This window comes from Perca flavescens, chromosome 23, assembly GCF_004354835.1.
Source record: "Perca flavescens isolate YP-PL-M2 chromosome 23, PFLA_1.0, whole genome shotgun sequence".
Lineage (NCBI taxonomy): Eukaryota > Metazoa > Chordata > Actinopteri > Perciformes > Percidae > Perca > Perca flavescens.
This window is the reverse complement of record NC_041353.1, coordinates 18949483-18971863: the sequence shown is the minus strand read 5'-3', so window position 1 is coordinate 18971863 and position 22381 is coordinate 18949483. Positions and strand designations below refer to the sequence as shown.

General features: G+C 41.0%; 1 long non-coding RNA gene across 7 annotated transcripts in view; it reads right to left on the bottom strand.

Moving 5' to 3' along the window:
• LOC114549897 (uncharacterized) overlaps positions 1 to 21991 on the bottom strand; it is a 116330-nt gene extending 94339 nt beyond the window's left edge. For all 7 annotated transcript variants that reach the window (XR_003691609.1, XR_003691608.1, XR_003691610.1 and 4 more), the window contains exons 1-2: positions 21796 to 21991; positions 21607 to 21680 (exon numbers count right to left, since the gene is read on the bottom strand). This is a non-coding gene — a long non-coding RNA (uncharacterized LOC114549897). The remainder of the gene's footprint in view (positions 1 to 21606; positions 21681 to 21795) is intronic.
• Positions 21992 to 22381: the final 390 nt, after the last annotated feature.

The window sequence follows — 22381 nt, the reverse complement described above, 5'->3', positions numbered from 1 at the left end:
AAAAAGTAAGCAATTTGGAACTCTGCCTGGGACTTATTATTAAGATGTTTTCAGTTTACCAGTAACCACAGGTGTTGCCAAATCAACTAGAACGGAAATTGTAAAGATCATAACTTGCATGACATACCGGACATCTGACCTCCAGTTGTTAGAGGATCTGAAAACATTATTTCAAATGTAACTCTCCTTTCTTACATCTTAAACAGCGACTGCACTTTTGGTGAATCGATCACATGTACAGCTTCGTTAACTGACAAGACAATAACTAGGAAGATGTAGCACCATTAATGTTAATTTTATATCACACTGATTCGTATCAGAAAGAGTTTGGTAGGGGGAAAAGCTGTCAAAGCTTTGCCTTCTCACAGAGAAGTGAAGCAGCTTTGCCTTATGCTCCAGTGAGGTTCAGCAACCAAATTAAAGCGGCACGGATACAATGAACACTGAGGCATCTGGCGCTGCATAATGTCTGTAGAAATCAGTTTTCCTCAAAGCTGTCTCTTCATTGTCTGCCCGCTGACACAAATTTCTGATTCTATTGTAAAGCTAAAAATTGGTTGAAAATTGGTAAAAGCAAGAGCAAATGGGATGCTGCTGAGCATTACATCTACTACAACAAAGCAAGGCAAATGGAGGGTATTGATGATTTCAGTGAGTCATCAGTGTCAAACTTACCTGTGTGCAGCATGGAAAGGCAGACAGCTATTAGATAAAGCATAGTCCTTTGCTTTGCCATTGTGTCTACTACCACTGCTACCATTTTATTATCTGGGCAGGCCGGGATAAATTTGCTATCATAAAACTAAGCCTGCGACAACAATAGTGCGAGGAGATTGACAATAACCAAATAACACGTGAGTGAGAAAACGGGTTTTTCATGAGAATAAGTCATTTTTAATAACTGTCAGATGTCTGGTGGCAACTCCCAACAGAACAGATGTCTTTTGTCAGTGTCTTTGTTGCCTGTCAGTGTCTTTATCTGACTGATCCAAACACGTTGTCTAGGTGAGCCTGTGTATTCATCAAGGCCCGGCTGAGATATTTTTCTCCCAGTGTGACTAGCAGCTATATATGCCAAGCAACAGAATCATAATCGAGTTTCTCTCTCTATTCCCTTGTGGTGGCTTTTCTTATTTTACTCATTAAATTATGAAGAATAAAATATGGGATTAGATATTTTCCGGGCTCTTTTTCCTCTGTGCACCATCCATTTTATTCCTTGCAATTTCACGCTTTGTGGAATTTTTCCAGTGACAAGTTAATTAATCAGGTAGAGACGGTGGGGTTACTTATTCCTCAAGACTAAATGACCCATACAGTATTTAGCACAAAGAAAAACTTCACTCCGAGGTTTGCGAAGAAGAAAAATCAGCACCGGAAGCGAGGATGTTAGTGTTCAGCAGCAGTGGTCCCCGTTTCATCTCAGGACCGCTTTTAACGAGATAAACCCTCCACTGACAGTGACCTGAGATGAAAGTAGGAGACACAAAGCCGGCAAGAGTTCAGGGAAAGTTCTTCAATGCTGCACCTTCCCACCCACTCACCCCGCCTAAACCTATCTCAACCCAATGCCTGGTGCTGCTGGGGAGGGAGGTGGGGAGGGCGGCAGAGTGCAGCGGTTGACTAGAAAAGTTCCTTCGCCTCTGTAACAACTTTGTGGTTGATCCCACAAGGAGGCCTCGCTAGGTGCTAAAGATGCCGGGATTGACGGCTCTAATCTCGCCGACTCACTCCGTCTCGCTCGAACTTGGCCCCTTCTTTTGTTCTTTAAGCCCCGGATTCTCTTGTTTCTACAACTCTATTTAGACGCAGCGTTGGTTTCTGCTGAGCGGAGGGAGAGGATGCCGCTATCCGAGGATGCTGAAACGGAAGGATCCTGCCACGGTTGAAGGAGCAGAGGTTCAAACTTCCTCTAAAAGGACAAACTGCTGCGTGCGTCAACCTGCTGACCCATGTAGATGACTGGGATTTTCATCAGCTGTTTTTAACCTGACATACGGAATAAAATAAGAACAAACTAAATGCATGAAACCACTTTACCATCAGAAAAGTGGTAATTTAGGTGTTCTCAGTCTGGCTGCTTTTCATTCTGGCCGTCTTATCGGGAATATCTTACACCTGGGATACAAGTTGAATGCAATTAAATACCTGCAGAGGCAGAATAGAAAGGCAGCATTACTCTGGGATCTAGTGCATTAATAACATCTGGCCATATGAAAACTAATTTGTTTTGGCTGACACGGGAACATTTTGTTAACAGCAAATTGTTTTATTGAAAGGTTCATGAAGGTGCATTGAAGAGGTGATTGTGAAGATAATACCAAGTCACCTTCAGAGTTTTTCTCCTATCCTTCTTTATGTCATGGCAGAGAAGTATCAAGAATACGCACCACTCCCACGAGTTTATGTCACACTGACTCTGCCAAACAGTCAAGTTGCAGTTTACCTCCATGTGTGTCTGGACTTACATAATATATGTAGTCAAGACAATTTATTAAGAAAAAGGTATTACGTGTATTTGTTTCTTTTTTACACACACACACACACACACACACATTTTAAGGTGGGCAATGTAATGATTTAAATTGCCTTCATTCTCTGGATCAATACCCTAAGCTAGTTATCAAAGGTGTCAGTAAGTTAGCCAGTCTGTTGAACTTCTCATTAGAAAAGTCATTAATGAACAGAAACTTTACAATCTGTTATATTTTGACCAGATTTTCATCTTTCCTATTTTTACTTACTTTCACATCTTGTCTTAATGCCTTTATGTCTTATGTAAAGCAATTTTAATTGCCTCATTGAAACGTGTTATACAAATACACCTGCCTCAAAAATTAACTGTTCATGTGATTCTACTCATTAAGCTAGATTTGGCAATATTTCAGATTTGAAAGTTTAAAACTCAGTCCGCCACATGCATTCATGTCATTTAGACAACTAATTTGAGGAGCTGCACTGATGTCAGCATGAATATGCACTCCAGCGAAACCATGTTTCCTATTAGTTACACTGTACAACACGGCAGCACCTCATTAACAGTGTTGAAGGAGTTGGATAACAGGGTAGCTAATGAATACGTCCCCTGCTGCTCAAATCAACATATGGGGGAATGACAGAATATCCTGACCCCCCCTACTAACCCTTTGTTAGCGGTCTATTTATGAGTACGTGAAGCCATGGGATTTATTAGAGGCTCTAAACCTCTCTCTCCAGCATACTGCCGCCAGAAACCTTGGCGAGCAGCAGCGCACAAGTGGACACCAGACCGCTCATTTCCGTGGCACGCCGGCTCTCTCATTGAGAGCCCTGCATGGTAATCACCTGTAAGCATCAGCCAAGTGACAGGATATCCCCTCATCCTCACAAATACCAACACACAGCTTGGCTGTAGACAGAAAACTAAAGCAGAGCTTGCCAGGATGTGTTTTACTTTACACAATAATGACCCAACTCATGAAAAACTAAAATTCACCAGCTTCTCTTCTCCGTGTTTTGAATCTGCACTCAACTGAATGCATTCCGGAAAGCTGTGTGCAGATCCCTGACCAAAGTACATGTATAACAATTGTGAAGTATAAACCATTACTGCTTATTTCTGGATACACCTGATAGTGCCTGTTGGTCAGATGATATGTAAACGGTTGTAGCAAACTGGAAGGTACCCACAGGACCTTGACGTGCTAGATGGATGAGGGATATTGGGTTCCAATATAGCTACAAAAGATAAAACACTTTTCCCATTTTAGTGTTAATAAGAACAAATTGGACAAGTTGTGGCTTCCATTCATGACTTAATTGGATCATTAAGGCTACATTGTGTAAGAATTACTCCCATCTAGCGTTGAGATCATATATCGCAATCAACTCTCTCTCGCCACGCAGTATTACAACTACGGTAGCCTTCACGCTTCAAAAAACGAAGGTGTAGCCTACAAAAGGCCGTCTATCAGCTGTCATTGTTGGACTTCATACGTTCTCTTAATACATCCATGAGTTCATGTCGGAGAGTGGTGCGGACAACATGACAGGGCACGCGCGCCACCCGACGGAAAGGAGAGAGAAAGAAAAGGAGACTGCAGCGGTCCAGAGGATAATTAACTAGTTAGGATTTGGTGTGTGCCTCCAAAGCAGCTCCAATGTTCAACCTCCTCCCCATTTTACCGCGGTATATGGTATTACCGTGACTAATTAAAAATTATGACGTAAGGCTCAGACGGCGTCACCAAACTGTTGGCTTGTGCACCGTTCAGAAACTGAATACCCAACACTAATACTGAAACAATAACATAACTTACAAAAAACTACTTTCGTCTCCACACTGTCACATGATGACAACCACACATAATTACATAAAATTATATTTTGTGGAGTGCAAGCGGGGCAGACGTGTGCTGTGGGGGCAGCAGCACGTGGACAAACTGCTGCCGGTTGGAGAGGAAAATCCTGTCTGCCTCCACAGCCAGCGCCCGATAGTCTCTGGAGGAAGAGAGGGGGGAGCAGGCCAGTGCGGTGCGCACGGGTGCTGGAAGCTGCTGCAGGGAAATGTGAGCGAAGAGGAATGAGGGATCCGCCGCGCCCAGCACAGCTCCATTAACGCTGACGGCTTGCTGTCGCCAAGGCTGTTCAGGGACAGCAGGCGGTCTGCTTTCTCCAGCTCTGACAGTTCAAAGAGTTCCAACTGGAATGTGTTGAGTGCGTCGTACTTGCCGTTAGCCGGATGAGCCTCTAACAGCGCCATGGCCCTGGCTGTTGTTGAGGCATCTAAGGCCGATACCACGTGGAAATACTTTGTAATGTCCTGTGTTATTCCCCTCAGCTGGAACTGGGCCTCAATGTGCTGAAACCACATCCGTGGGTTGTGCTGCCAAAAGTCCGGTAACTTGATGGTAGATAGCACCGACATTAGCCACGATGCTAGCAGCGGCCCGCCGTATATCATAACCCCTCTCCCTTAAAAAGGTATCTTGGTGAATGTCTTTCAGTCTTACTTGTGGGTCACCACAATTTAATATTTAATCCTTGTCTCCTATATAAGTGCATTGCATTTTTTTTTAATGACGGTATTGAAACTGATACCGTGGCTATTTTTAGACCCTGTGGTATACTGTATTACCGCCCAACCCTAGTTACTGGTTATATGCCATGTCACATCAAATTTCAGAGTTAATCATTCGTCATGGGCTCATTACCACTTTGAGCAGCCGGTTGGTCATTATCGACTGATTCCATTTGCTATTTATCCATGAATTTGCAGTTAGTTCCTGACTTTTTCCTGACTTGGTCATAGGTAACTTCAACGTGTTCAGTTCAGAGTGCAGGTCCTAATGATAGGTGATGAGGTATCCAAACTTCCTGGACCTTTCCACAAGAATAAAAAGAATGGATTACTTCACTGGCTTCCTGGCTAAAGCTGAATGATGCTGTCTGAAGGAGCAGATGCCACAGTAAATTAAGAGCCTCTCTCATCTCGGAAGCACACTCAGTTAAAACCAGAAGGCATGCTCGGTCTTCCCCTCCTCAGCACTTGGGAGGAAGGAAGCCCGTTGTTGGCTGGAGATGACTGTCAGACCCAAACTGGAAGTGTCGCTGCAGCGGTGCTGTGTGTGTGTCATATGCGTGACTGTGCCAGGCAACAGGAACTGTCTGGCCAAAGTCACAGATGGCGTTCGAAGCCATTGGCGCTTTGCAGTCGCAGAGGCTCAAGCAGCTCTCAACTCTAACACTGTCTTTATTGTGATTCAAAGTAGAAGCAGATAGCAGTGGTCTGAGACACACTATCATACAACAATGTTCAGGTACTGAATGTATGGTTTCTTTGCAACTTGTTAATGCTACTGTCTTGGCCAGGCCAAGAAGTATCCTCCCAGTGGGTTTAACCTGATTAAATATGGGTTCAATTAAAGAATGGATTTCTTCTGGGTCTTTTTTGTTTTTATGCCGTTTTTGTTGACTGCCAAGTGTATTGTACTTCTTACTTTAACCTGGTTACTTAAAGCTGCACTGATCAATATTTTTTTTTAACCAATGGATTAATGACTAGGCTATGTGTAAGGTGAAGACTGAAGTTCCCCTAAACTCTGCTGAACTTTTTAGCATCCTTCAGCTCATCGTCTTGTTTTTAATTCCCGCAAACACACTTTTTGGTGAAGACGGACACAAAGCTAAAAGAAGAGTGAATCTTAGTCATTGTTAAATGGAACAACCGTAGGTGTGGAAAACGGAAAGCGGTCTTGCGTGTTATAAAGCCTTACGTTTTGTTGTCCCCCCTGTATAATAACGTCTCACTACTTACACCTTTGCGCCCAACGGACAAGACACCATTCCTAGGGCGTTGTCACTCAAAAGTCATCAGCGACAACTGATGCCATCATTTTTCTTGGGAGAATATAGTCTCTATGATCCAGATGTCCAGGGACAAGATGAAAATTGGGTACGTGAAAGATTTATTTTAACAATTTAGGCTATGCTCTGAAGTTAATTTCCTCTTGCTTCTATTATTAGTATCATTAGGTTGATTACTTATTTAATTTACAGTTTTTTTTTTTTATTTACTGGAAAATATAATGAAAGTCAATCAGAAGCGCCCTATCAGATGTTCTGCCTTCAGGGTCCCTTGGGACTGACTGAATCTCCTCTGGTGTGTGTTCAAAAGGATGCCATGTGAATGCATGTTCCTAAAACAAATGAAAGAGACAAAACCAAATCAAAAGCTTGTAATTTCATGAATGTTGGAGGCGCAACATCTTCTCCGTCCTCTTGCAGCAGTCATGTCTATGTCTATGTGTCTTCAGGGGATTTTCTTGTCTCTTTATAATACTACTGCTAGGGACAGGGAGTCAAGAAGGTTCAATAGGGATGGTGGCACCTCACGGAAACCAATTATACATGGGCTCCAAAGCCTTCATTTCAGTGCTGGAGCTTTGAATGATTTTGATATTCCGTGATGAATTACCACAACCAAATGAGAAGGAGAGAGACGGGAGGGGAGCAAAAAAGCGAGAGAGCAAGAGGCTGAAAGAGAAAATCCAGGAGGAATTCTTTGCCTTAATTCCCTCGGGGCATTCAATGTGTTGGTGGAGTACTGTACGTTTCTCTGGCAGCGTATCTCCTCTCCCCCACCCACGCCAAGTCTCTCAAACCGAATCAAGTCCCAGCGGAGGAGTTCCTTCATCTAGCCGGAGTGTGCGTGCTCTCGTGTTGCACACCTCCTCTTAATTAAACAATGGCAAGCACCGAAAACGTTGTTTGACAGAGACTGTGGAAATTAACTTTGTGGAAAGGAAAATGTAAAAAAAAAAAAAAAAAAAAAAAAAAAAAAAAAAAAGTCAAAGCAGATCTCACAGGATGTAAGTTCCTTAAGCAGGGAAAGCTAGACTGAGCTCATTGTACTTTACGTGTCGCTTCTCACTGGTTAAAGTATTGCTTTGACTATATTTCAAATGAGTACTGGAGATAATTTAAGCAGTGCCTTTTCTTTAGATTCCATGTATCTCAGGATCCTTTTGTCTATGTACTGTATACCCCAGTTTATATGAAGCAGCAAATACATCATTACTCAAACAATGCGTAGACAATTGTACACTAGAAGTACTCTAGAAAGGAACCATTGGAACCACTGCCAGTAAGAATTATTTTAATCTGAATAATCTTGAAAAAAACTTAGGTTTAGCTGTGGAACACGGAGTACATTTATATGCAAACATACTGTGTATCCGGATCACTAGCAGTAATATGCTTAAGGCAATGTTTTGTTTACAGCGTTTGAACACTGCACAGTTCAAAGTGATGGGATTTTTTTCTAATGAACCACTTTCTATTGAAATTATGTAATAATCCGTCTAGCACTCGCCACTCAACAGCACAGGGCCATGTGGTTAGCTTTATACGTTTAACACCCAGATTCCTTTTTCTACTGATGATGACACACACCGTTTGGAGAAGCCAGCCAAGGCATTTACTGTACAAAAATGGAAAGACTGAGTAGGAATTTAAATCTAAAACTTGGCACTACCAATACAATAACAACCAGTCCCCTATCAAGGATAACCCACACATTGACATGAATAGGATTTATTTGGTCTTGCATTGCCAGACCTACTGTAACTCTACAGCACTGTGGATTAAGGTCTGTCTACATCACACATACATTCTTGGGAGGAAAAAACACTCTGGGTTGTTTGCATCACAAATCAAGACAATCACAATCGTCTTGGGCGGCGCTAAGCTCCGGATACAACAATGGTGCCTCTGCTAAATAGTCTCGAGAAGGAACTTGTTTTGGTGGAACATTTGCACCCCGATAAAAGAAAATGCCACATAAAAAGTTAAATGATATTAACTGCTCACACAATACAGTAACGTCAGCTATTTAAATTAGCTATATACATGGTTAAAGGTCATTGGCTCTTACCAGTGTATAGGGCCGTCGTGTATACTTCGTCCACATCAATCCCCGCCAATCGGTCCAGAAACGTCCCAGTTACATAGTAAATGCCGTAAACATAATCTTTGTAAATCTTTACAATCATTCACTGAAAGAACCAAGCAGGCCTACCTCATTTCACTATCCAAGTTTTGGTTTGTTTTCGCTGTAGACTGTGTAGTTATGAATCTTAAAGATTTAGGTTACTGGACTAAACACTGAAAATATTTCAACAAAACGGATACAGTATGTACATGGTTCTTTTGTTACTGTGTGGATATTGGCCTAGACTGACATTGACTTCCTGGTCTGAATTATTATCCCAGTCCTCGTTATCCACCCCTATTGACATGAATGCTTTAGTAATGATTTATTTGAATTCAGTCAGTTATTAAAGTATGAAAACACATTCAGTAAGATTTCTGATGTGAAATTTCTGATGTGAAATTTCCCATTACCTTCACTGCAGGTAGAGTATAGTGCTACTGCTGCAAACCTAGTTGGCTTGTAGAAAAGTCTTTGTGATAAAGGTTTAAGTTCAAACACTGTTAAAACTCAGTGTTTGGCTGTAACTAGGTGGAGTGCTTCACAGATTCTGGCCGACATTTGCAAATGTGATTTATGCTTACGGCGCACTGAGGAGCTCAAATCTTTAATTATCGTGCAAATTACTGGCCACTATAATTCATCAGTACACAACCACCAGAACCTCATTTCCACACTAATTTAATGAATAATTGCCTTCTTGGAAAACCTGCCTCTTCTAGTATAATGGCAAAGGCCTTGGAGGATACGGCTACTAATGTGGAACCGAGTTCAACCGGAGCTCCGACTGTTACCTGTTTTAAGTGAACAAAAAAAAACTCATGATGGCGCGGTGGAGATGAACGGGCTTTAATTGCATTGACGTTTACATCTTCATGCTGCAGGGAATTCAGTTACTGTGTAACTTTTCCGATTCGCACTGTAGAGGATGGAGGCGGCTCATTGACTGTCTGCCTTCATTTTTGTGTCTCGTGTGTGTGTGCGTGTGTCTTGTTTTCTCCCCGTCTCTCTCCCTCTCTGGTCCTCATTCTGCCCTCCTCCCTCTGCCTGTTGCACACCTGAGTGTAATCAGTGCTCAGGTAGAGTGGGGAGGTGCTAAGAAGGCAGAGAGTGAAGGGACAGAGGGCACATGGAGAGCACACCAGCGAGGAGTTTCCTTCTCATCTTTTTTTTTTTTTTATCCACAACAAGCAGGTTTGTGTTTTCCCAACCTCCAGGCACATTTAGGTGCTGGAGTTTTGTTATTTTAGTTTATTGTGTTACTTTGGGCTGGAGGTTACCAGTAGTTCAGTTCGTCTTTTTTGTTCGTTCTAGGATTAGTTTACCCTTTTTAGGTAGTTTAGGGGGAGACGCGGGGAGCGATGGCCCACTGCGAGGTTGGTCCAGTGTCTTCCCATCTTTTGTTTTTTTTGGCCGGGGTCTCCAGTCTTTTGTTTTTCCTTGTTTGTTACTTTTGGGAATAATCTTTATCCAATAAAGCTAATTGGTTAATTGTTAACATTGTGTCTGTCATCGTTTTTAATATGTTGCATCCTCCAATCCCTTTTTGAGCCTTGGTTTGTTCCTTTAAACAGAGGCCGTAACACCCAGCTTGAGAGAGACCACTGACCCCAAACTCCCATCAGTATTTGGAAGATAAAGCATGCCTTACTAAAGCCCATAAGGTGGAGTTCTGTTCTGTGCATGACATTTATTACAAAAAACCTTGAGTCAAACTCATTTCTACAATCACAAAAATCATTACTGTCATATATTCCAATGGACCCCTTTTTATCATAATGCTTTAATCTGTTTATATTTCACCTTGACAGTAAAAGACATGTTTCTTACAGTCAGAAAACGAACAGATCTTAATCTTACTGTGCATAAACGTTTTGTTCGAAGTGAAAGTGCGATTGCCGATTAGAGCCTTAAATTCTAGTTCTTTACCCTTTAGAGAGACTCCAAAAAATAAATCTAATCCCTTCTCTATTGATTCAACCCGCCATGTTAACTCTACTTTCTTCAATAGAAAGAGAGGAATCTAAAGGAAATCTGGTACAAATGCGCTGAGCTGACCTTCACTCGCTCCAAAAGCACAAGATCCTGGAACCGCAGACTCGTATCCAATCAATTACTTGGTGGCTTAATTGATTTGCAAAGGTAATCACTGGGCACACATCCACCAAGGCAGAGTATTTGATGTTTTAATAAATGGTTTTACAGCAGAACTGGATGACTGGATCGATTCAGCCTCTACAACCTTGATTATAGCACGAGTTGGGAGAAAAACAGCAGTGTAGCAGCGGGCCGAGCCAAACAATGCGATTGGTTGGGCTCACCTTTGTTCATTGTTGATGCTGAAGCGTGGTACAGATCAAAGCTGACCACATTACTCAATTTCCTCTTACAGGAAGGAAACTGAGACCAGACGCTTACTGTAGCTCTTATAACACTGCAGAAAATGCAGTAAAGTGTAAAAATAAATAAAAGCCACAATCTTTCCTTTAAGAGTCACCTACAATTGACCATGATGGATACACAGAACACATCACTGTTAATTCTCAAGTGCAACTCAAATTCTTTAACACTAGAAAAGCTGAGTTACGGTCACTGATCATTGCTTTTTTTTTTTTTTTTTTTAGAATGATCAAAATCCTCTGGGGTTTATGAAAGGCTTTATAATGGTTTAAAGTCAAACATTGTGACTTTAAATTACTATTTAATATAAAACTACATAATTTGTTATTGAGAGGGAGTCACCTGAAAGTGATGCATCTGTTAAAGTAATAAACCAGCCAGCCTAACGGTGGACTAATGTATTTACAGCACAGATTTAAAAAACAATCCAGCAGATAAGCTTCATTCACCTTAATGCCAAATTCAGACTACACAATATCAGCTCGATAATGGTCCTACCCTGTACAGATGTTGGACATAAAGCAATGAAAATGAGCACTGGGTGCAACAAAAGCTTGATGCTTGAAATGATGCAGCATACGGGACACCAGAATCCTTTTGCCATCACGTTTGACAACAACTACAATATGACACAATAAATGACCCATTTGATCGCAGAGCTGTAGACATGGTTAAGATTCACGTTTCAGTGCCTTTGATCATCTGTGATGTTAAACCTCAGATTTACACACAGTCAAACAAATAAAAAGTGTGCATTGTGGTCATAATTCAGTAATAAAATCCTAGGGTGGTGCGGAGCGCCTCTCCTGCGTGGCTGCTGACAGCGCTGTCAGCTGAAGTGCGTATCACACTGAACTGCAGTAGAAGAATCGTTGGCAGCATCTGGTTCAAAACTAGTTTAGCCGACTTCTCTAGCATTCGGTACCGGAGCAGAGGGCATTGGAGCAGCGAACAGAAACCGTGTATAGCCTGCCATGCTGTTATCCTATGTTGCTTGTTGTACACAAGGACACCAATTTTAAAAAGTACAGTTTTTCAAATAACAGAATGAGTTTGGACGCGGAGGCTTCTCGACTGATTATTCAAATCATCAATATTTACAGGCCAGCTCTACTGTGTACCTAAACATAGGGCTGGGCGATATGGAGAAAATCAAATCTCACGAAATTTTTGACCAAATACCTCGATATAGATACAGCAACGATATTGGTGCTTTCACAAAATATTTACACAATGAGATTTTTGATAAATAATCATCAGTAATGTGGATATAATGACTAAGTGGGTAAAGGCAAATAAAACAACAGTTACATCAGTCTGGTAAGTTCAGAAAATGACATCACTTTTAAAAGGTAGACCGATTAATCGGCACCGATAGTTGATTGGTGGAACTATGTATACGGCAAAAATCCATACCGATAGTTTTTCCTGGTTGCGTCCGTTGCTGGAGCGGCTGAGATGTGCGCGCTGTAATTCATTACACAGTACGCGAGAGCTTAGAAGGGTCTGCTGGCATCATGCGTTACAATAGCGGCCTCTAGAGGGTCTTTCTAGCCTTTACAGGTGATTTTCTATCCAGCCTGGAACTTGTGCCCTTTTTCGGGGGTGTTGAGCATTAAATCCAAACGGTTACATCCAAGATTTATCCACTTGATGTCCATAATTCATCACGTTTTCGGTCATTTCTGCCGCTAACTCCGTGCTACCCATAGACAGTAGGTGCTACCGACAAGGGAATCTCCCATGATGCCTTTGTTTATGTTTTCAGCCAATGGGAAGGCAGGTCCGTCACACATTACGCCTTATATGGGCATCCAAGCGAGAACAACGAGTATATAGCGGGAAAGATCAATCCCTCCAGGTCAGAGATTGTCGGTTACCGTTCTAAACCGACAGTTTAACGTTTTTGTTATTTATCACTTTTTGTTTCAGTTTGAATGAATGTCTTTTATTGACTTCAAAATTGATATTTATTTCATTTAGCATGTTTTCATGGTTCAATACAGTTTTTTTTATTTTTATAATAAAGTTCAGCACTGTTTTACTTGGAGTGTCAGGTTTGTTTTTTATCCAGTATCAATTCTAAATACTATCGGTCGATTAATCGGTTATCGGCAAATACGGCCCAAACTAGCTATCGGTAAAATCCACTATCGGTCGACCTCTAATCACTTTACTTACACTTATGTGATATTACGATACCCAAAATCTAAGACGATATCTAGTCTCATATCACGATTGATATAATATCGATATATTGCCAAGCTCTACCTAAACACTCACCTTCTCTTTAAGACGGGTAAAGCCCAGCTTTACTTGATTGATAAAACTGAAAACATTTGGTGTTGATGCCATGAGGTTGAATGACACACTTTGATTGGTCGAAGTCTGCCATGTCTATCAGCCAAGTCACTGCAACAATTTATGACTATGTTCGCCTTATCTGACACAGAGATCATCTCAAAAGACAAATATATGGTGGAGTCTGATCTCCAAATAAGACATGGAAGAAGCTTCATTTTAATAAGATGAATGCAGATGCATCCTTTGAATTCACTCCATTTGTGTGGAGGATTTATGAAAAAAATATATCAAAAAGGAGTGTTGCTCTGACTGCTGTTTGGTGAAATAAACAACATTTGAAGACCAAATGTTTCTAAAGAGATTGTAATGCTTCAATGCAATACACTTTGCATTCTCATGGTACTCCTAGCATGGTTTACAGTTTCCTAAACACACATTAGATCAAGTGTGATCAAAGTGCAGAAAACAAGCAACACAAAAGACCTTACCTGTTAAATTAACAGGAAGTGTGATATTTTGTTGTTTATTTCTAAGGGCCAGTGAACATTATTCAAATCTGACATTAAAAAAAAAATATAAAATGTGCAGCTAATACAACAACCTACAGATTTATAAACAACTAAATATGAATGAATGAATGACACTGAAACCCTTTATAACTAATTAAAACGTAGCAAGAAGACTAAGATCTCTCACACACACACACACACACACACACTTTGTATTTTGTCAGAGATTGCAAGAAACGGATCAGTAATATAGCGGTTTAAAGCCTACAAACTGAGCAAAGGCTGTAACATCCCTAAATAACATTAGATCAATCAGTCTACAAGTCAAAACAACCACCTCATCATCACCATGTGGAGATATAACCAAACACCTACCAACCAAGTAAAATCAATACCGAAGAAAATACCCCCCACATACAGTACAAACATCCACAGGTCGCTACATTTGAAGCCGTTTAAACAAGCGACAAATACGGCAGTAAAGCACTAAAGCCATGCAATCAACCATAAAGCACATTTGATCCAGACACTCTAATAGAGCTATTCCTATGGGCTTAGCCACCACAAGTGTCGACTGCTTGCCGTTAGTGGTGGTTGTTGTTACTGCGAATCGCTTCTACCTGTGTCTGTTTAACATTGTATTAGAAAATAATTTTTTTTTTTATATTTTCTTTTTAAAAAGGTCTAGTTGCAAAATGACATGCTTGGGATCACTCTATGGAACCACTGACTGGTCAAAAACTACAGGGGACAATTGGGCTCTATTTATCTTCATTGGACAACCTGTTGAACTGTTGTTCAGATAGGATCCCCTCAGTATTATTTTCCAGGGGCCGCTCACAACTACTTGCCTTCTTGAAAAAAATAAGAAATGTTCCATCGATGAAGGCAATGAAACAAAAACGCACTTTTTTTTTTAAAGATTTTGTTTTTGTGGCATTTATTATATAGGACAGCTGAAGATGTGGAAGGGGAGAGAGAGGGGGCATGACATGCAGCAAAGGGCCGCAGTTCAGAATTGAACCTGTGGCCACTGCATCAAGGACTGAGCCTTAGTGCATGGGGCGCACGCTCAACCCGGTCAAGGACTGAGCCTTAGTGCATGAGGCGCACGTTCAACCAGGTGAGCTATCCAGGCGCCCGTTCAACTAGCAAATGGGTTTGCTAGTTGAAAGGCTGCCCACCAGCCAGTTTTATTTGCCTTTGGGGGCCATTAGGGCAGGTCATTCGCCACTGCGGTTCAGGGCTGCATCTGCACGCCTCGCTGTGCGATTAAACCATCGGATCTGAACCACAGCCTGGTCAGACCACCACTGCCCTCCGACACGGGGAAGACAAGGAAGTGCCAAACTGGCCGTCCTGTTTATAAACTCACACCTAGAATTGGATTTGTTTCCCCTCGCTCTGGTGCTCATACAAGTTAACATGTGACTGTAGCTTGAAATGACCAATCACAAATTACTTCATTTTGTTCTCTTCGGTTGTATTTGTTGTTCACAGGGCGTGGTTCTCAATTTCAAAATAAGTTCTCATGTTGAAGCATGTGAAAATAAATGGTTTGGCTTTAATTCAAATTGATGAATATAAATAACACCAAGGTTAAAATAATCTGACAAATTTAAGACTGCAGGTTAAAGATAATGCCTTAACTTTGAAAACATTTGATAACGTTCCACACTGCTATCTTTTCACATGGGTATATTGTTTTTTTTTAGTAAAACATGGCAACAAGCCATGTCTATTATTGTATTACTAAAACTACTCTAATCCATATTTTTTTATGCAGTTGTGGAATGTACATTTACTCAAGTACTTAAGCAAAAATAATAGGCATTTTATCCAGCATTAAAGCTCAGATAAAAACACTATACACTACCAGCTCAGCACCAAACCGTAGACAAACAAAGTTAGTGACTTGCTGGTAAACATGGTGGAGCATTTAGCCGATAAACAGACAGATATTTACCTCAGGAATTGGTGGAGACCAGAAATAGAGCTTGTTTTTAACAATGACTTTATCCCCTCTTATCTTTTTGAGTTGACTTTTTCCTATTTTATTGTATTTGCCCTTCTTTTATCGTTTTATTTTGTCATGATTCTTTGCTTTTTGTGTGTTATATTATTGTGTTATAGAAATAAAGTTCTATAATTATTATAATCATCATAGTAGTCATTGTTAAAAAGGGAATGAATACATATACATTCAAGACAAATATGTATAAGACTTACATTCATCTGGTGTGAAGATATCGGTTTTAAATGAATGCTAATGTCTGCTGGATGTGCAAAAAGTGTTTACCATACCAAGGATATTTTCCTGCTCTCTAACAAGTCCTGAACCAAACTTCTTTGAGCATTTTTAGTTATAAAAATGATTAGATTATATAATTTAAAAAACCAACCGAGAGATTTATCTGACAATCAGAAGATGCCAAGGATGGAATGCACCGTAAATGTTTAAAGATCGCTAACTTAGATATAAATAATACATCCGTCAATCTTTTGTAAATGTTAATGATTTTTTTAGCAGTACCAAGCAGAAGCAATTAAGACACCTTGCCATCTTAAACACTAAACCTGGAATTTACACTTGCACAGGTCACAGACTGAGATGTAGAAATGATTTACAGCAATAATCAAATTGGTTGAGAGCAAAAAGGTAATAAGCCGAGTCAGTGCTAAATCAAGACAGGCATAAAAGCAAATAAACAAAAAAAGGCTGAACTGTGAGGGAGCTAATGAGAGCTGACTGAAGGTAAAAAAGTCATTTCTAAGGAGAAAGTGATGTATTGTTGCATGGCTGTGCTGGCTGCTGCGCCGGTGGCTGCAGCGGGCCCTCAGAGAGCTGCAGTCCACCCTCACCTGATTATTTTTCACCTTGTTTACAGCGGCACTCCTTCGTGGTACTGCCTCCATCTCCCTCCCTGCATGGACCTGTCTCATTACGTCCATCTCAACAAGTCACTCAGCCGAGAGAGAGAGGGAGGGAGGGTGAAGAGGGAGAGCGGAGGAAGGAGGGAGAGATGGGTAGGGGACAGGTAATACAAGGACAGGTGAGGAAAGACGATTAGAAAGAAATGAATATAGTCGGAGGAACATTGTCTAAATCCGTCCTGACAAGAGACGAGAAAGTGTTTAGTGTGGAAATCACTCAGAGCGTGTAAATTCATCTGAAGCAGGACGGGCAGGGAAGGACAAAGTAGCCCCGTACATCAAGTGTGGCTCTGCTTTATATCAGGAATTATGTTCCGGAGTAAACAGTTGTTACAGCGCACGTCCACAAGCAGAGAGTCCTGCAGCCTTTTCTGCATCTCATTAGTCTATCCTCATACGCTGTCAGTCTCAGCCAAGGTATATCAGCTGACATGTATATTGGGCAAATTAATGTATTTTCCTGAGATTTTGTCATGTCTGGGAGGTAGCATGCCCAAACTCTCAAACAGGAGCAGATTAGAGAGTGCTGGCAAAAAAATTAACAAACTACTACACTTACAAGTTCGGTATAACAGGAAATAGACATAACCTTGCACTGAGTCCAAAAGGCTCTCACCTTCTCCCGCACAATAATCTTTGACATATTTCCAAACTAAAGAATAACAATCAAAATTTCATGGTTGGGACTGGTTGGCAGACAACCGGCAGAAACTCCAGGAAGTTACTGGTCCTGGCCAACAAATAGTCTGGCATATAGGGCTGGGCAATATATCAATATGGTGATAGGAGACTAGATATCGTCTTAGATTTTGGATATCTTAATATCGTAATATGGCTTAAGTGTTGTCTTTTCCTGGTTTTAAAGGCTGCATTACAGTAAAGTGATGTCGTTTTCTGAATTGACCAGACTGTATATACAGCTATACTATTATTTGCCTTTAACCACTTAGTCAATATGTCCACATCATTGATGATTATTTATTTAATTAATTGTAAATAATATTTTGTGAAAGCACCAATTGTCAACCCTACAATATCGTCGCAATATCAACATCGACGTATTTGGTCTAGAATATCATGATCTCGGATTTTCTCCATATCCAGTGTTGGCAAACGTGAACTGAACGTACTGTATTACTGCCTGATGAACGTTAGCGGAAAAACCACCCAATCTGGCAACACCAGCCACCAGTGTCATACCACCGCATGAGTCATCAAAACAAAAAGCGGCGTGGAGGCGACAGCAGCATGGAGTCAACGAAGCAGCAAGGAGGCCTCGTATGATCATTTAAACGAGTTTTATGACAAGGTCGGTGAGGATGAGAAAAATCTGACATTTCTGTGCAAACTTTGCCCGCCGGCTTTCAAAAAGAAAATCTGCACTTCAGTCACATCCACAGCAAACCTGAAACGGCACATTGAACTGAAGCAACATATGGAAAAAAAAAAGAACTATGAGCTAGTTCATTTTTGGAACAGTGAACTTAGTTAAAAATTTTGAAGTATGAACTATGAACTGAACTAGTTCATTTTAAAATTTGTGAACTGAAATTTGAAGTAGTTCATGTAGAAAGTGAACTTTCCCCAACATTGTCCATATCGCCCAGCCCTACCGGAACGCAAAGGTGAATTGTTGTTTTTACACTAATTGAGTGTGCATTTGAGGTAGGCTGGATTTGTTACCTTTGGACATAGGCAGGCTAGCTCTTGCATACGGTTTTCAGTCTTTATGCTAATATTTTTGTTCTGGCTTTATATTCAACAGACAGAAATGAGAGTGGTATCGATCTTCTCATCTAAGCATGATTAAAACAAAAAATGTCAAACTCTTGCTTTAATAGCTAAGACAACTTGTAGTGCTACTGTTTATAATTGTTTCACTCATTGATGTAAAAACTTTAATCAAAACAAACAAAATTATAGATTAGATGATATCTCCACCCTGGCCCGGGAACGTATCGGGATCCCCCAGTCAGAGCTGGTTAATGTGGCTCTAGTCTCGCATTGCCAGACCTTCCTCCACAGTGCTGCGGAGGAGGGTCTGGCTAGTCCACACAGCATTCCGGGATGGGAAAAAAAACATGCTCTGGTTTATTGGAATTTCTTTCAACCAACCATAATAGTCTTGGGCGGCTGAGCAACATTGTCGCAACATAGCCTCGGGAAGGAACTTGTTTCGGTGGAACATGTGTAAGTTCAAAAGTTGTTTTAGTCGTGCAACAGAAAACTCAGATTGGACAGATAGTCTAGCTAGCTGTCTGGATTTACCCTGAAGAGATCTGAGGAGCAGTTAACCACAATCCTCATAAATCCACCGGAGTTAAGAATGCCAACACAAAGAAAGACTGAAATCCGGCCGAAATGAGGGTCATCCGGCGCAATTTCCAGCGGCACCTGAACAACCCCGGAATGAAACGTCGTCAATATACTAATGAACTCTAAACTCAACTCTGTTAAAAAGATGGTGGTAAAAAGGGAATAATACTATTACAGATTTAAAGGATATCCCAAACCTAAAAAAATAGATGTTACAATCGATATAGCAGACTGCATTCTCTTTGATCAAATATATATAAAACAGATGACGTGAAAATAAAGTTTGACCAGTGATCAAAGACTACAACTGTAAAAGGATATTTGTTGTTCTGATTGTTGTAGGGTTTGCTACATAACAATAAGTTTAACTGTGTCTTCAGTGGTGGTTCTAGTCCATTTAAACCAAGGGCTAGACTGGGACCACCTGGTCTTTTAGAGGGGCCAGTTAAATTCATTCTAAAACTAATTATACTAGTGACTAGGTTTAGAAACCAAGTCAAACAGGTCATCTTTAGATCAGGTACTATTGTTTTATTTTGGTGGACACAAAAACACATAACATTCATATAATGTACTTCAAGATGGCGAATCATAGATGCACATATCATAGACACATGACTTACAAATGATCTTCTAAACATACAAAAATGTAAAATAAATACATAAAAACACTACAAAGCTAAGAGATACAGATCAGTCCGGAATACTAAAAAGATTGAACACAAAAAGTATTTGCAGATTTTAAAGTTACGACCACATCAAAAAGTATCAATACATGTATCAAATACATGAATACATAAAGTTAATGACTCCTTATACAGCACAACTCAAAAACAAATCCGGGATGACAAAGGTCCTCAAAGCTAGCAGACCTGCACAGGCTCATTCACATCTCACACAATTCAACAGGTGACTAACAACCAAGAAATGCAAAAGGGACGAAAGCCCTAATGATTCAAAGCCCTCCAGGCTCTGTCACTACTCTCTCTGTCTGTAGACATTAGCAACAACACAACAGCTTTAGTATAGGCAAACCAAGCACCAGAGCCGGCCCGAGGCATAAGCGAACTAAGCGGCTGCTTGGGGCCCCCTGGCCACTAGGGGGCCCCCAACCGAGTGTTGTTTTTCCCTCTTAACATTCGCCGACGGTCCCATCTGGGCTCCCGTAGTTCCGAATGGGCCCAGCCCTCCCCCCGCGCGTTTGCCATAGTGATACACAAACAACATGGCAGCGACTAACAGTTATTTTCTTAACTACTTGTTTCATTACTTACTTAACCGTAATATCCGCCAAAATGACCGGCAGCTCATTGTGCTCTGTACCCGGCTCAAAGTCACCTATTTTCGGATTACTGAACTACCGCCTACCTAACGGAGCACCATGGAGCACCGGACCCGGTGTTGAAGAACTCTGATGCGGCTCAACACATCTACTAGCTAAAAGCCGCTGATACGAACGAGCTGTGACGGAGGTCTGTAGCGGCTTACAACAACTAGCAATCGGCACTCTGTAGCACGGAGCTCCTCTTCGACGTTTGTTTTTATTTTTAGTTACTACGATGGAGCTTGCTACAGGTATGCTACACTCATGAGACCATGGCATGTTAATGTACGTTACTCAGCAACAGGTGAAAACAGGAGCAAGGTTGCGCGACTAAAGTTAAAATGAATTGAACTTTTAACGAGAAGTGAATTACCTGTATGTGTGAAAACAGCTTTATCTCACGCATCCGTTTAGTGGTTGTTGAATATATAACATTATTATATACCGGTAATTTGTTCAATATATAGCATTATATCATTTTTTCACTCTTTCACAGAGGGCGCCCCCCCAATACAATGATAGGGAAAACACTCAAACCAATATTTACATAAAATTGGAATGAATAATCATAATGGTATACATGCCCGTGTGTGTGTGTGTGTGTGTGTGTGTGTGTGAGTGAGTGTATGTGAGATCTTGTCATTTGTCATCTGCAGATTAATTTTAAGTCGGGGGGGGAGATCGATTTAAATCATGAATCAGATTCTTTGTGAAAAAATCAGGGATTTTTTTGAGGCCATATCGCCCAGCCCTACTTCCTAATAACACAGAGTATGTCAGTATTGTTTGGCCCTGAAGCCCAAGTAGTTGGGTGAAGTCACTACCTTAATAAATCAAAAAGCAAAAGGCTATGAATCTGAACAAATTTAGGTATTGCCCTTCTCTAGCTGACCATCCCCAAAATGCACCAGAATACAGGAAATCACATCTACCAAATTCAAAATTTTCTGGGGAACACCCCAGACCCCATGTCGCCGTTTGCATCCACTTTTGCACAAATAGAATAGGGGGGGGGGGAGGGTCCTTATGCATCTGTGCCCCGGGGGGGACAGTAGTTCATAAACCGTCACTGTATTAATACATAACCTCACTGTATTCATTTATAATGTAACATTATAGCGTGACATATGTGTCAATAATCGTCAAGCACAGGTGACTCCGCGTGGTGGGAGGGGGGGCCCCCAAATCAAATTCTGCTTAGGGCCCCCAAAAGGCTCGGGCCGGCGCTGCCTAGCACTGCACATTTAGCACAGCCAGGGGTTAAATACTTTCACAACCAGGAACGTTACCAGTCAGCAAAGAGACACATAACAGACGGACAGAGGCATCTCCAGAAGTATCTGGCTTACCTTATTTTACGTCCATTCTCCTTCCTTTCGTGGAGGTGAAGTGTCCATATCGGTATAATGTCCCGCTGCTTTTGCTGTGACGGCAATTTAGTTTAATTTAGTTTGTTGACAAAACTCCATCCCTGCTAGCTTGCTAGCTAGCCTCACAGAAGCTGATATTAGCAACACTAGAAAACGAGCTAACATTACCTTTCCAGATTGTTTAATTTAAAATGTGCTGTTAACTTTCTATTGTTTGTTGTGTGAGGCGTGAGTAGAACTAACTTTCTTTACATTTCGATACACAATTTCTTCCCAGAGTCCCGTCCATTCCGTTTCGCAAAGGCAATACAGTGACGATTTTTTAATCAGTTTCACCTGGCGTCTCTTTGGCAGACTCCTCGTGATTGCGTCGATTTTTAGAGTGCAATACCATGTTTGACCACAAAGGCTGACCACTGCTAGCCATTAAAACCCAGGGGGGGCGCTGTTTCATTCTCTGGAGATTGAAATAATATGAAAACTGGGGGAAACTAAAAGGATGAGGGGGATAGCTATTATGACCCCAGAGTGTATCTTAATATGTCTTAATATTTAGAATAAGTCACAATCAATTAATCATGAAATATACCTTGATAACATGATAGCTGCAGCAGACCACAATTTGATTTTAGAGTCACCTATTGTTATCTGAACTATGATTTGGCAGTCTTGATTCAGTTGAAGTCAGACGGGAATTGCATCATACAATGCAATGATCTGGATATTTACAATGTCCCTTTATGCACACTTCTTT